Raw genomic sequence first — 15,940 nt, forward strand, 5'->3', positions numbered from 1 at the left:
TGGTTCAAAAGGGTCCTGTCGCTCCAACACTGCTGCAACTGAGCACCACTAACCCCTGCAGGGCACAGACCCAAATCAGAAAACAGACCCGTTCCTGATTCATCCATCTCTCAAACTTCCACAGAAGCAGAGTGAATGCAAGATAAAAAAAAGGAAAAATTGAGATAAAATAGGTATCCTTGAGAGAGTTCTCTCAATGTATATTAATAGGTATCTGTCTCTAATGCCAAGTCTACATTACAGTTTTCAGTCCTTTCAGTCCTTTTCCGACCTTTTCAGCCCAGTGCAGCATTAGTCCTATTTTCCACATTAGCTCTGCACATTACATTTATTGTCATGGATTCTCTTACTATGTGGCTAAAAACCAGTATCCAAGTTATTCCTCCTTGTGGAATGATAAAATGGCTTGTTTCAGTTTTTGAAGCTTTTCTTGCTACTATGACTTTAAAAGAAAGGGAGGTAGAGGGGGAGGTAATTGTTTTACCCCTCATTTCTTAAAATGGAGTGAAAGCTATTCCTGCATATATGCAAAAGTATTCCCAGCTATGTAAATGAAAGGATTGTTCCAGACAAAATTAAGTTGTGGTTTACTGAATACAGCATTTATCAAATACTCATTTAATGATTATAGAGGTAGATTAGAAGGAAAGATAATGAAATTATTGTTAAACAATTTTTTGTATTATTATCTAAAATTACTCAGGCCTAAGTAATAACTTTCAGGCATTAAATCCCCGAAAGTGGTACAGTTGATGGCTTCTGACACTAGTTTGGGTTCTGGAAGCAATGTAACTAAGTTAATACAGTACCGGACCTGCCAATTATCTCTTCTGCCAAGCACAACTCAGAATTAATATATTCCTATGGTTGTTTCAATTCCAGATCCTGTCTGTACAGCTGGCACAATACTGCATTGGAAAAGACACATGTATCTACAGGACCCTGGTCCAGCCATCAGTCAAAGAGAGTTACTTCCTTCTGTAATACTAAAACACAGTCCTGTAATTCAGTCACTTGTGAACTGCATTTTTAGGGCAGAACATAAACATACAACTTTGAGTAGAGACTTTTTTCTAAAAATAACAGAGTAGATCTTGCTTTATCTGGATTACCAGCTCCACGAGCACTGGCTATCAAAAAATAGAAAATATTAAGTCAAAGAAAGACTCCTTTTCTTACCATGTCAGTTGTAGTTTGCACAGAAGCTGCCTAACCATCGATCACTATGCCCGGTATCATTTAATAACCAGAAGTACAGCAGCAGGCGTTTTACAGGTTGCTTGATTGCAGCAACATTCAGTAGCCAACATCAAACAACCATCAGCAAAAACTCTGAGGCATTTTCTTATTTCATTAGTTCTCAGTTTTCAGAAAAAAATGAGGCCAAATTCTGTGAGGCTGACCTGACAGCTGCATCAGCAGAGCCTGATATAGCTCCCCTTTCTGCTGGTGTCCTAAGGTTCTACTCTGGATACATTAAGACCTACCAAAAAAAAAAATAGTGACAGCCTGGCAGGTAACATTCCGACAGAGATGACAGCAGAATGAGACAAGTGGTGCAACATATCTCCATCATTTTGAATCTGGGAAAATTCAGATTCACACAATCTTTTGCAGTTCTCATTGTATCATTCCTCCAGTCTGGGCAGCTCTGTAAACACTTCAATTCTTTCACTTAACAATGAGTTCTGGACTAGGAGTACTTTCTTGCTCTCATTTATCCTCACAGTACCCTGCAGATGACCAATTCCAGGTCAGACTGACTATGTTTCTCCAGAGGTCCATCAAATCCAGACTCTCTGAAGACATCCATGAAGCAGCACAGCACAGAAGTGGAGATCAGGGCCGCTGTAATGAATACACAGTCAGATACGTTGGATCAGAAGCAGCATCGCCAGCAATTAAGTGACAAAGAACTCAATCTAGTTGTGAAGGAAAGGAGCAAGTTTCTAGAAGCAAACCAGAAAACACATGAATGCGAACAAAGTCTTGGAAAAGCAGACATACGTCAGATTAAAAAAAACAAGCCACCTCACTAAAATTTTGTCTTTAGATACCAAATAATTTTGTTTAAAAACAGGGTAATAATCAAGCATTTTAAAGTAAATTATTTCACTATTAACATCCCAATATACCAAGTCCAACTAAATCAGAGGCATTAACACCCCTAATTTAATCTTGATTTATATTGGTTAGGCTTACATATAAAGTTGTTGCATAACTACCCTTTCTATCGGTTAGGAACTTATCTTGCTTTTGTAGTTTTCTTTAGAAACAAGTGCATACATATTGATATCATTTAGGTGGATTCACAACCATCAAATACAGGCATCTGATTAACAAGGAGAACAGCATCACAGCCATTAACATTCAAGTAATCATAGCATTTAGTTTACTAATTGGTACATTTAATTACATAGAACAATTTTCCCCCTGCATACTACAGTGTATTTGGAAAGAATTTACACCTTAATTCATGCAAACATATCTTACATTTTTCATAATAATAAATAAAAACTTTAAATTATGCTGAATAAATATTTAAATACAACTGGCTTTCAATTTCATTGACTAATCATTTGCTTCTATCAGCTAATGAGCTGCTTATTTGAGTAGGCATACACAGATGCACTAAGATGCCCAAAGAGGCAGATAATTGATTAGTATGACTTTCACAATTACTTAAGCAGATTACATTTCTAACTTTCAATGGAGATTTCCCTCTTCTTTCTCAGAACTGCTTTCTCAACACTGAACAACAGGAAATCTCTCACTTCTCTTCAATTAATTACTTTAAAAATGGCCATTTTCATAATATCATAATTTACAATTCAAACTACCTCAGCATCTTCCAAATACATACTAAAAATGCTGAAAAAGCATCCATAGGCTGTAAGTCTAGGCCTCTAAGACTTGCAACAGAAAAACAGTTTTGAAATGAAATTTTAAAGGTATGTACTTTTTACAAGTTTGACTTTGCTGCACAGACAAGCGGTTAGACAAACTTACACTCATCAACTAAAGCAATGAAGCTGTTCCAAAAAGTACAAGTGTGTTAAACTCTTATGAAAAAGCTGACACTGAGAAGAGTGACCTTATTGCTTCTCTTCTAGTCAGATTAAATACGTGGCATATGCAGAAGTTTAACATACCATCATTTCACTAGATTGGTATTTCATTTTAGCTTTCTCAAATATGCTTATAAAAATCTGTAGTTGGCTGTACAGTCAAAGTAATCACAGAAGAAACACATCTCTGCTGCAGACAAAACATAGGAAAGTCACTTTACATTTTATCACTTCCCTTTCATTTTCACTCAGCAGCAAGACAAAATGCTGTATGATAAAGGTCCCCAGGCCTCACATTAACATGCATTTAATATGGCAAGATTAAACACCCAAGAGCATCACTCTTACTCTTCAGTCTACACACTGTCTCCTCAACTGTTTCCAGGTAATTTGTGACCATACCTAGAGTCAGATGATAAAATGAAAGAAATCACACAGAATAAACTGTTTCTTAGATGAAATGATCTTGCTAAATCACTTTACCATAAAACTTTAGAAACGAAGCTTAACAACAAATACCACAGCCTGGGGGGACACAGTTAAAGTGTTTTTTTCTAGGCAGAAATGCCATCTAAAATGCATGCCAAGCTACAGCCCAAGATCCAGGCTATGCTCCTCACTGGCCTAACAGGTAAAAGAATTTACTGTTTTGAGTAGCACCTCCATGATCATGTACCCCCTAATTAGAATGCAAACTTTTAAAGACTCTATTTTATATTAAGGTTTGCTGGCTTTATCTTTTCAATTAACCCTCTAGACAGTCATATAATATCAACTGAAAATATTTCTGCATTAAGTATTGGCTACCACTTCATATAAAAATTACACATACCAATATTCTTAGAAGTATGCCTGTAAACTTGAACTTGTAAATATTGTTTATCCTATAAATCCAACAGGAAACAAGAGTTGAGTTTAGCCCACACTTGAAGCGCTCAACTCATAACATTGAGAAGCACACTGTCTACATTTAGGATATTCTTGACTAAAGATCTAATATAGCCAGTTAAGATATATCACCATTCAATTATATACAATATCAAAAATATATCTAAGATGTATCACCATTTAATTACATGGTTTAACAAAAACAGTGGTCAATTTTCACCACAAAATCGAGTTTAGCCAATGGAAAAAAAAAATTTCCAAAACCATGGTGTGGAAAATTTCTATAGCCTAGGCCCACCCCTAATTCTACTCTGAAGGTAAATTTATGGGGTGGGGAGAAACATCTCACTCAAGCTGTGGAGAAAAAAAAAAATCAGAAAGTTTTCCTCTCAACTAGTCCAACTTGTTACTTTTTAACTTCCGACATAATTATATAATGACTTCTGCTCCTAGTCTGGGTTCCCAATGTTTTGATTTCAAACGAAGGATTACAAAACTCTACCAGGTTGATGGTGAACGAACTAGGGAGTTATTTTGTTTTGATTTGGGTTTTGTTTGGGGGAATGGTGTTGGTTTTAGGGGTTTTGTTTGTTTGTTTGTTTAAATCAGGACAATGATTTCCCCTGCCCTCACTAAAATATAAGCACTTTCAATAGTTTTTAAAGTTAATCAAATTATACCCAAAAACTTGAACATATAATTACAAAAAACCTCATCCCATCACTTTCATAAGAATAGAAAACTGGATAAAGGAAACATTCATTTTTTATGTTATTAGGCATTGATTTGTATCTGATTTTACTACTGTCTTGGAACATATAATCAACCACATTTGAGGAAAAATGGAAAATAAGTCCTAGAATTTTAAGCAGTTTCTTGTACAGATCCCTAATTACAGAGTCACAACTCCAAATTACCACCAGCTAAAAATGAGAGGTTTTAAACTAGGCATAACTTCAGATCTGAATTTCCCAAGCTAAAAGCTACAGTCTAAGTGTTCCATCTTGACTACTGCACTACGACTGTTGTTACCTGTGCTAAGAAGCAGCTCATACTTCAGAATAGTACTCGCTAAAGAAGTGTCATTAAATCCAATTGTATTTTTATTCCACTTTCATAACATAATGTAAGGTTTTTTCCCCCCACTTTGGTTTATATCCTAGATTTTCCACAGCTGATTTTCATACACAAAACAACAAGATTACTGTAATAACACACCTGTTTATAACAGAAGCTATTAACAGTAAGTGAGAAAGTAGACAGATGAGAAAAACATAAAGCAATTAGTCCAATTAATAGGTGAGAAAAGTCAGTATTCATAAAGGAACACAAGTGGAAAGTGGTATTTTGGATTAGTTTTCATGAGACTGCAGATTCAATCTGATGGTAACCTAGTGCTAGATGAAGCAGCCCCACTGTCACTGCTCCTTCTCTAACAGCTTTGACAATTGCCTGACTCTTTGGGAGAAAACTCGTTCAGCATGCTACAACCAAGTGGGTTTTTTTCCCTTGACCTAGGCAAGTTTTCTGCTGGTACAGCAAGCTGAATTAAGCAGTTGATGGGAATCAGAGGAGTATTAGAGCTGGCACGAGGAGAAGGCTGTCATCCATTTTGACAGCCACTTGACTGCCACATTACAGAAAACAAGGAAATTGGATTCAACACGTTTTTGACTGTCATTTAAAAATCACACACCAGCTTCTCTTCTCTATTGCCAACTGTTGCTGAATGGTGTTACACTAATGACAATAAACCTAAAACTTCCAAATCCAAAACTTCTGGCTGTGTAGTCCATAACTATTTGAATGGTGCAAAAGGAAACAGAGACAGCAGTAACAGGATGAACCAATAAAAGGTTTTAACAACTATTAATAGCTGGCAGTCAATGTACACATTAGAAGCATTATTGGCATACAACTCCAAATGCTTGCCAGAAATCAGCACCTGCTTCATCATTATGCCAGTCACTACATTTCCCTAAAATCATTCAATAATTCCTTGCAGACCCTCATACAGTAGGATGGTCAATAGACAGTTTTAATAAATCAACAATTTTGTCACTAGAAACTCATCTTCTATTCAGTATAGGCAATACAGTCTTGAGAAGACTATTTTCCAGACAATTTAGTATTAATCAAGGCAGGTTTAACTTCTCAACTTTGACACAGCAAAGTATTAACTATGCAAAGATTACTATAGGGAAAATTGCTCATCTCCTGGAAGATGATTGTATGTCTTTCAAAGACCCAGGGAGCTCATAAATGGTTTTGGCATTCTTCCAGTCCTTTTTTCAATTAAATACTTGAAGGCAAAAATGCATTGCCTTCCTAAAACCTACACACTTCCTCCTCCAGAGCTTCATCACCTGTCACTGCTCAAACTCATTCCTATCAAATCCCTCCGTTGATGGTGTAGCCACACTTCTTTAGTTGAAGACTTCACTAACTCATAGTCTTTGTGATTAAACAGGAGACAAATCATCTGATCTATTCAGCATATAAACCTATGGATTTGAACACCCGGGTATACATTTATTTTTTATTTATAATCTTTGAAAGTACACAGACAGCTGCTTATTGCCCTGTCACAGCTTGCTATCTTTCTTTAATGTCAATGAACCCATGAGGCTGACACTGACAGAGTTCAATATTCTCTAGAAATAATGAAGAAAGGGAAAACTTTCCCCACACACTTTTTTTACAAGTAGCAGAAAATTGTAAGGCAGTGCATGAGATCTTGCTGACAGTAACTGTAGAAATAATGAAAGAGATAGAAAGATAATCCCATGGCTCTCAGTAACATGCTTCTGTCACTTCCCCCTTACAGTCTCTGCCATTCATGCTGACTTTGTTCATTACACTGGTAGAAAATATTCATATTCCAATTTTCTTCTTATTTTGTTTCACAGAAACAGGGAAGGCTAAGTAGCAAGAAGAGTAAATGACAAATACACACACATCTTCCTGGGGACTCAAAGAACATGCAGCAGAAACAGAGGTTCAAATGTGGGTTTGTTTGGGGCTTTTTTTGTTCTGTTTTAAGAAGTAGTGTACTTTTTCATGCTAATTATCCATCTCCAAGATTAATTTGGTTTCTACAGTCTTGAAGGTCATTGAGACAGCACTATGTCAGACAGCAAGAGCCACGAATCTTCAGGAACTGGGGGGAGGGGCATGTGATTTTTTTTTCCCCCCCAAAAAAATAATTTTTCACAGATCTCACATCACTTCTTAATAACTTTACATAGCAAGTTACCAATATAGACATTTAACTTTAGTGGAAAGATAGCAAAAGGTTGTGGGTCACTAAAAAAATCTGAGTGATCAAAGCTTTAGGTTATACTGTAAGCATTTTCTTTCATTTTATGTCTTCTTCCAAAAACAAAAGCCATCAACCACAAAGGTATAGCAAGGCAAACAGGTTTGCCTGCTCAGAAATACAAAGCTTCAGTGAGGAATTAGAAGTCTTACTTGAGATTGATACCAGACACTAATATTCAGACTAAAGAAAATCAAATATAATCAATGAACATTATGAATTCATAAAACCCCAATTCATAAGTCATCTCAAACATATTTAAATGTTTTAATGTACAGAGGCAAATATATAAACACCTAAAAACTACCTTTTATTTATGCATTCTAAAGTTCAACTCAAAGGAGGGGGTGAAAACAAAGATACCTGAATTAACTTGCCAAAACCCAGTCAGTAAGGTAAATTGGGTCTTCTGAATCCTGGGAAACGTCCTAACCCCAGAGAACCTCTAGAAGTTTTTACTATCAGCTACAAGACAACTTCACCTTCAGATAGGTATGCCTTGCTCATTTCTTCTTGAACAAGAAAATATAGAGCAAAAAACATCATAAAAGGCCAGTAACAGTTAAAAGAAGCTGTAAGAAACTTGATCTGGATAAGAAACAAAGCAGACTTTCCAAATGAAAGAGCAACATTAATTGCAAAGGTAGCCAGCCCAGACATGCTTCCATAGCCAAATCATGTCAATGGAGTCAAACAAATTAACTTCAAAAAGCAAGATGTATTTGCCTCACTTCCTAAGGAAAGGAGATTTATGCACTCAGTAAGTGGGCAGGTCAAAAACTCCAATTCAGTTTTCAAAAACAGAAGATAAAAAAAAAATTCAAAATTCTTATTTTCAAGGAGACCAATTATTATTACCACTACCCAGCTATTTATCAGCACCTCAGCTGAGGAAAAGGTTGCTACATGGCCTGACAATTTATCAAGAATCAGATTCAAAAGGAGGAGACAGACACTGGCAATCAGTTTTTAATAATTCACAATATGGGGGGGTTGGGGGTCACTTTTTTTTGTGTGTGCGTCCGTGTACAAATGAAAAACCACCAGGATATTGGAAAGCAATTTAAAACATCCAAAAATATCCCAAGGCCAGTTAAAACAGCCCCAAACTCGTTTCCAGCAACCAGTCCCTCAAGTCAGCAGTCATCCTGCTGCATCTCAGATCTCTCACATTTATTCAGTGAATCCCAAGGAATTGATTCTTTATGAAGAACAACAGACTTAAAACAGGCAGAAACAGATCATGCCTGCTTACATCACAGAAGTACAGAACCACTGACACAAAGAGAAAGAAAGCACAGCAAACCAAGTTATTCTACTATCACATATTATCAAAGATCAAGAGAGAACACTTTTGGTTCTTTCCCTTGGTAAAAAGGGACTCAAAAGTAACACCTACACCAACCAAAACACAGATCAGATTCACAAATAAGTTGCACTTCAAGGAAAGGTCATGACAAGTGGTACTAAAGTCTCTTGGACCAAGGAGTGTTTATGAAAGGAGAAGTTGCTCTTCCTTCTTTTTCCCACCAGAAGGGCATTTCAACACCTGCAGCTGTGCAACAAGGCAAGCAAATTCCTTGATACTGGTTTCAGTTCTCTGCTTCTTGACCTCATAAATTTGAAGGTGACAAATGTCATGGAAAACTGATTTAACTAAAGTAGTCTGCAAGATAGAGCAAAGATAACACAGGAATTTGAGAGATACTGCTCAACACACAAACTTGAAAAACTGTGATGTTACTAAGTAAGGTGTGCAAGATCTACCAAGAGTTCACCTAATATAATATCATGGCATACATTAAAGTGGGCACTGCTTTGTTATCTAGATTATGCATTCTAGAATGCTTACTTTAATTACATTCCTAAATCCACCACATCCCCAAACGATCAACACAGTTCGAACACCAAACTTTGCCACTCCAAAAAAGACTGCAGTGACTTCAGCTAAAAGTTAACTTTTAGTTTTTACTATGTATCAGGTTTCTTCTCTTCCGGTTTATCATGATACATATGAAAGTCACAAAAGGATAAAGGATGATAAAAAGATATCTGGAAGATGTAAAGAAAAATCATGCTTTCTGATCTACACCAACTATTCTTAGCCTTCAGTATAGAGTATTCTAAAAGCATACTGCACACAATTATACAGACACTCCTGCTCTACACAATACTATAATTACACTTCTAGCTTCTTTAAAGGCAGTCACTTCCTAAAAAAATAAATAAATGAATAAAATCAAAGTTCTGTTATCAGTCTGAAGAAATTACTGCTGAACATATGAAGGTGATGGGACACAGATGGTCAGGGGTTACATAGCTAGGTATCAGGACACAGGAGCCAACAATCTAGCAGGCTCAGGGTACCCCCTAGTTTGAGAGAAGAAAAACATGAGAAGAAAAAAAAGGTCACAGAGAATTACAGAATAACAGAACAACCCATCTCAGGATGTTCTGATGTTCTACCTGCTGCCTGATAGACTCAACCTATGCCCCGAAATAAAAATCCTGTCTGTAGTCTTAGCACTTACTATAATGCTCATCACCCCTAAAGCCTAGAATCCTTTACAAAATCTTTCTGAACTCCTGCTTTCACTTATACACCATAGCTTATCTAAAGAGAAATCAGAGTATTTAAGCTCTATTATCCATTTTACTAAATGAATCCTTGCTATTCCAGGAAGAATACATGTGTTTGCATTTGGTTTTGCCAGTAATTCGCATTCAGTACAGATCAATGCACATTTAGTCAGCTCATACTGAAAGCAAACATGGGTCAAGTCCTGATACTTGGGTGCTGATCAGCTGTGCTAAAGCAAATCCATTCACTTTGCTGAAAAACTGGCAAAGTACGTATTTTCAAAGCGGGAAATGAGAAACATCTATGGACTGCACAAAAAAAATGGCAATATATTGGGTTTTTGAACTGAAGGGTTTGCTTTTTTCCTTCTTGTAGGCTACAGATGACCAAGGTATTTCCCAAAAAAAAAAAAAAAAAATATAACTTCTAGAAAAACATTGGTGTAATATATCAGACAAAACAGTTCTGTTAGCTTCCCTCTACCAGTAACCAGTGGTGGACATGTATGAAACAGTATAATCACAGGGCAAGCAGGAGTACCACGGACCAGCCACCTTGCTGTTTGCCAAGACTGAAAAGATACTCCTGTTTTTATAGTCTCTGATGATTGTATAAATTAACAGATTCCACTTTCTTGTAAACTTTTGGCATTCCCAATAGGCTGCTGCACCACGTCTTTTAGTTACGCAGAATACAGAAATCTTTCAAAAACAGGGCAAACAGACAACCAACCAACACTTCCCTATGCTACTTTTTTCACGACTCTCTGTTTCATGTCTGTTATCCCTTCACTGGTATGTCCTTCACCGGGTGAAAAGCTTCAGTCAATTTTCCATCTACCTTTCTCTAAGTCTAATACAACCCTTTTAAGGTAGAAGAGAGATGAAGAGAAAACACCCAAGCTGCATTCAGTATTACATATATGGACTCAGAACAGATTTATACAATGGCATATTGATGCCATTTCATTCTCAATTAATTGTTAATTCTAGTATTCGTCACGCTGTGATTGCCAAGTACTGAGCTGCCACTTTCACAGAACTGTATCACTAAGATGCTTTAAAGAACTGCAGTAGCTAATTCAGGGTCAACACTTCTGAATAAATATTTATGTAATTTTTAATTCTACAGATTAATTGATAAAGTAACAATCCAATTACTAAACACTATACTTTCCAGCTGAAAACTTCTAGTAGCACCTTCAAAGGTCATAGACCACAATGTATCTTATAGAGACAGACAATGAGAAAGACTCTCTTAAGAGAAGAACTTAGAATAATTATGGCATAATAGAAATGAACTTCAGTTTGTGTCTGTATGAACTTGCTAACACAAGCACCACCCAGCCTACTGAACACACACATGTGCCATCAGCATTTCAGCAGAGCGTCCAAAGTGGCTTATTTGAAGAAAACGCATAAAACGGTGCAAACCGAGTGTCTGCAAAGTTAACTGTTTTGGTTACCACGTTTAGGCAAACAAAAGAGAAAACCATCTCCCAGTCTATGCACTTTCACCAACTGAGTCCACCACATAACTTGAAGACCAGAACCTTAACACCAAAATACTCAGAACTCAGAATACTGATCACCTTAAGTGCCAACATTCCTCGGACTATTTATTAGCTAGTAACTGAGACTCACTAGTCACTATGGGATTCACTTTTCCGAAACACTAATTTCTCCTTAAATATAATACACAAAAAAGATCCTTTTTTTTTTTTTAACAGGTATCAGTATCACAACCCTTTTTCTACTGATTCAGGCTACCTTACCTAACACAGCAACAAACTCCTGTGCAATAATATATCTCTTTTTAACCTTTCTTTTTTCAACGCACAATCACACAGCACAACGTCTGTCTTCGTTTACACTGGAAGAGAATGGAAAGGAAGCAACGTGCGGAGCCAGAGGAGTTTCTCACATCGCCTTTAACACCAGCGCTGCAGACTGGAAACTCCTTTACAACCCCCACCGCTCTCCTCGGGCCCACGAGGACACGGCGGGAGGGCCGCGGAGCCCCCGTGGGGCGCTGAGCACAGACAAAGCCGAGCGGGGCCGGGGCGCGGCACGGCCGGGCGGGCCCCGCCGCCGCCGGGGGAGCTGCCCGGGCCGACCCCGGGCCCGGGGCCAGTGCTGGGGCCGCCGGGGCGGAGGCGGGGCAGCGCTGCCCGGGCCCCGCGGGAGGGAGGAAAGCACCGCCGCCATCCACCGCTCCGGGGCCGCGGGAGCTGCGGGCGCGACACACCCGCGCTCGGCCGCCATGCAGCTCCCCGGGGGGCCATCTCCTACCTGCTCGGACGGGACCCAGCCCGGCGCTTCCCCCCACTACAGGCCGCGTCTCATTGTGCTCCTGCCGCCGCCGCCGCCATTTCCCCGCCGCCGCCGCCTCAGTCCCCGCAGCTGTCAGGTCCCTCCATTCACCTGGGCCCGGGACGGCCGCCCCCTCCCTCCCTTCCCCCCGCGCTACGGCCGGCGCTACGCAAACGGAGCGCCGCCCCCGCCCCTCCCGCCCGTACCAACGGGGGCCGCCCAGCGCCCGCGGCGCAACCCCGCTCCGAGAATGCCGCCCTGCGCAGCCCGCACGCTCCGCATTCCCCACGCGATGAGAGGAGCCCGGCGATTGGCTGCCGGAGCCGGGTAAAAGGTGAAAGGTTCGCGAGGTGGCCAATGGGACAGCGGGACACAGCGGCGGCCAGCGGAGCCGCCGGGCCGTCCGGGCGCTCACGTGCGTGCGCGCTCCCCTCCCCCGCCGCAGGACTGCGAGGCGCTAGGCCTCGCCGCGCACGCGCGCGGGCGGGTTCGTGCACCGAGGCGGGAGGCGGCGCCCGCCATCTTTGTGGGGGTGAGGGACCCGCTGAGGCTGGGCCGGTCATGGAGAGGCGGGTCTGAGGGAATGGGGTCGTTCTATCGCGTGGCAAGCCGTAGGGAAAAAGGCCACCCCCTTTTGGCAGTGTATGGACAGAGCAGTGCTGGACTCTCTCATGACTGTGTAACAAAATGCCACTGCTCCGTGCACACAGGTGGCCAATACCATCAGCAGTGACCTTCCTGCCAAAGGCAAAGTGCTGCTTTTCCACCCGGGAGCCGTTAGCCCAGCCGTGCTGGGCCCATGCGGAGGAAGAATAAATTATGGCGGGGAGGGGTTGGGTTTATGTGGGCTCCCAAAGCAGCGTCTCCCGTTGTCATTGCTTGAGGCAGATTGTCACTGCACCACTAGTCTCACTCCAGTTTCTTGGCAATGCTCCCTTGCTTGAGTAGATGTTGTTAACTACTACTATATTTTTTAAAAAGTGTCCTAAAATATCTGGGATTAAACAGGTGATGTTGAGTAAGGCTTTTCCACCACTAAAACCTTTCAGCCACAGGTGAAGAACCAGTTACACTTGTGTTAAGCCAGGTGGCCAAGAGACTCCTGTCCTGTGATCACAGACACTTGCATAAGGACTGGTTAGAGATGGTCCTTGTTGCCTAGTAAAGATGATGACCACAAATGCAATGCAAAGCCACGTCTTGCCAGCCACTGCCCTTGTAAGTTGTGCTGAAGGCAGTGTGTATCCAATGAAAGATCTGTGATGGGATGTTCAGCCTCCCTCATCCCATCTGCTCTCCACCAGGGGCTCGCCATCTTCTTTAGTATAACTGTGCCTACAAAATCAGTATGAGAAGATAAAGCTAAGTGGAGCACTCTAAGGTTAATTTAAACCAACCTTAGTAAAATTATTTCAGATTAAAAGTGATATAGAGGCCAGACATATTACCAAATTAAGTATTTTCTTGGCTCAACCTCTGCTGCTGTTTAGAGCACATCTTCTGTAATGCCCATGTTGTTAAATGTTACAGTATTAGGTATTTTTTTAGCATTGAACAGGCATCCTTCTGGTTTTTTATGGATGGAAGAATAATTATATCCCGTGACAAAAGCTGAGGAAGAGGGGCAGCTGTTCAGTCTTATCCAGTGGGAACATCAGAACATATGGGTCTATTTTTCCAATTTTAGCTGAAGTACTGAAGGAAATTGGCATTCTTTATTATTTCAACATAAAGTAGAACAGAAAGAAACCCTCCTTAATGCAGGCCATGGTTAAATAGTGAATTTTATCCAATTCAAGTAGGTTCAAAGAGAAAGCAAGCAGAATACGTAGGAAACAAAACAGACGAATGCCAGGAGAATTCTGGAAGTTATTTTCATATAAAAAAGGGTGTCTTTCTCCACAGCTACTTCCTCCTTGAGCCTGCCGGCTGACAGGAGTTTTTGATTTAAAAGCACAGTTAGGATAAAATTTGTGCTATTCTTTACAATTCTATCCCCACTAACCTCTCTTCCTTCTAAGAAACAGATAGATATAGATATATATGTATAATGACAGCTAACCTTCAGAGTTTAAGCCTAAATTAAGAATTTATTTAATGTTGATTTCAGAAATTCCTTACAAAGATTTTTAATGTGAGATGAAGTCATCAATGTAATATGCAACTCTAAAAAATTCCACATACTTCAAACTGGTTGGCATTCAGATCTTGGTTAAAAAAACACACAACTAACCATAAAAACAAAGCAAACAGGCTGTGGGATGAAAAGAATACAATAGCCCATCTATTAAAATCCAGAAAAGAATGAGTAACAACGTACCAAGTTACAACCTTCCCCATGTCTTTAGGACTAGAAATACTGATCTTTACTCTGTAGGGTAACTGTTAAAAGACAAGAAAATAGAGACATTTATCTCCCCCTTTTTAAAAAATCATCAGTATAGGTTGGGGGGATGGTGTTTCTGTTTCTTTCTGTTGAGTAACAGTAAAAAAAATTCTGTCAAAGAGGGAAATTGACATTAAAAAAATCACGATGTCACAAATAATTCTCTTTGTTCATGCTACAGAACTCTGTAATCACACCAGTGGAAACCAGGCTTTTTGGCTCCACTCATCTCATCAGGTTCTAAAATGGACTCTGAAGAGATTCCTTCCTGCAAGACAATGGTGACCTCTGTTGTTCCCTCCTGTTGGTACCAGCCATGATGCTGTTTTGGCCTTGTGTCACGCACTATTTCAATAGTGTACTTTGAAACAAGCGGGCAGTTACTGAGAAAATCTGGGCTGAAGTGTTGCATTCAAGTTTCTGTCCAGGAAAGGATGTGTCTATTCTGCACTCTGCTTAAGAAAATTTTCCCTGCAGGTTTCGTCTCAAGCAGCCCCTAGTCTGGCTACCAGGTTTTCCAGTTCATAGCTGTGAATCACTGCAGGAAGGAGCAGTTGCAAACATTTTAAGCCACAGTGCAGTAATAACACCTGCAATGTATTATGAGAAAAAGCTGCAGGTATTATTATAGAGAAGGAAATTGGAAGAAATAATAACATATTTTGAACAGATTCCATTTCTAAAACTGGAGCTGAGATTTTAAAAAGGTGTTAGGTGGCACAAATCTTTGTGTTGCCCTAAGATGCTTTTAAAAAAATTTTTGGTGTACTTTCACACTTCAGTGACTCAGACTTCATAACTCCAAGGATATTTTCCCTAACGCAAGAGAAACTTCAATAGTTTTAACTGCTTTCTTTTTTAACCTCTTTAAATTGCTGATGTGAGGACATGAGCTGACATAGTTTGGAAACTGACCCCTCTCTCTCCAGAAAATTCTTTCCAGGCAAACTTCTCTATTTTTTCCTTGGATTTCTCCAGACTGATGATCTCCTCCATCATCTTCTACCTGTGCTATGGTCTCTAGAGTGTCTCTATCACAGTGACACGTCAGTAAAGAAACCCCTCAAATTCAGATGATTGGTAAAGAAGAAGAAGGATGAAGAAAAATAAATGTTGTGTTAGGAAACAAATCCATTTGTGACCTCCTATAGCTACCAGTGGATGAAAAAGAATGGGGAACAAAATTCAGTTCAGCTACAAGACTTGTAATTGTGTTGGCTATTCTGGAATGTCTCACAGAGAAAGAATATTTTTAAACCAAAACTGGCTTCCAACTACTCTAGAAATATTTTTTGGCTGCTTTTGATGCCATCAAACCTACAATGGGTTTGGATGCCTTAATTTTCCTATTAATTAAGAAATACATCAAAACAAGAAAAAAAGAAA

The 15,940-nt window shown here is 39.7% G+C and overlaps 1 protein-coding gene and 1 long non-coding RNA gene across 4 annotated transcripts in view; one reads left to right on the plus strand and one right to left on the minus strand.

Annotated features, from left to right (window-relative positions):
• DICER1 (dicer 1, ribonuclease III) overlaps nucleotides 1-12,485 on the minus strand; it is a 64,225-nt gene extending 51,740 nt beyond the window's left edge. For 2 of the 3 annotated variants that reach the window (XM_032692300.1, XM_032692302.1), the window contains exon 1: nucleotides 12,148-12,300. The gene's annotated coding sequence lies outside the window, so the exon portion shown is untranslated. Of the gene's footprint in view, nucleotides 1-12,147; nucleotides 12,301-12,374 lie in introns of those variants that run through there. The other variant, XM_032692303.1, reaches the window with a different exon arrangement.
• On the plus strand, nucleotides 12,392-15,723 carry LOC116789009. The gene is made up of 2 exons (XR_004357849.1): nucleotides 12,392-12,502; nucleotides 14,736-15,723. It is a non-coding gene; the product is annotated as an uncharacterized LOC116789009 (long non-coding RNA).
• The last annotated feature ends 217 nt before the right edge of the window (nucleotides 15,724-15,940 follow it).

The sequence above is a fragment of the Chiroxiphia lanceolata genome, chromosome 6, assembly GCF_009829145.1.
Source record: "Chiroxiphia lanceolata isolate bChiLan1 chromosome 6, bChiLan1.pri, whole genome shotgun sequence".
NCBI lineage: Eukaryota > Metazoa > Chordata > Aves > Passeriformes > Pipridae > Chiroxiphia > Chiroxiphia lanceolata.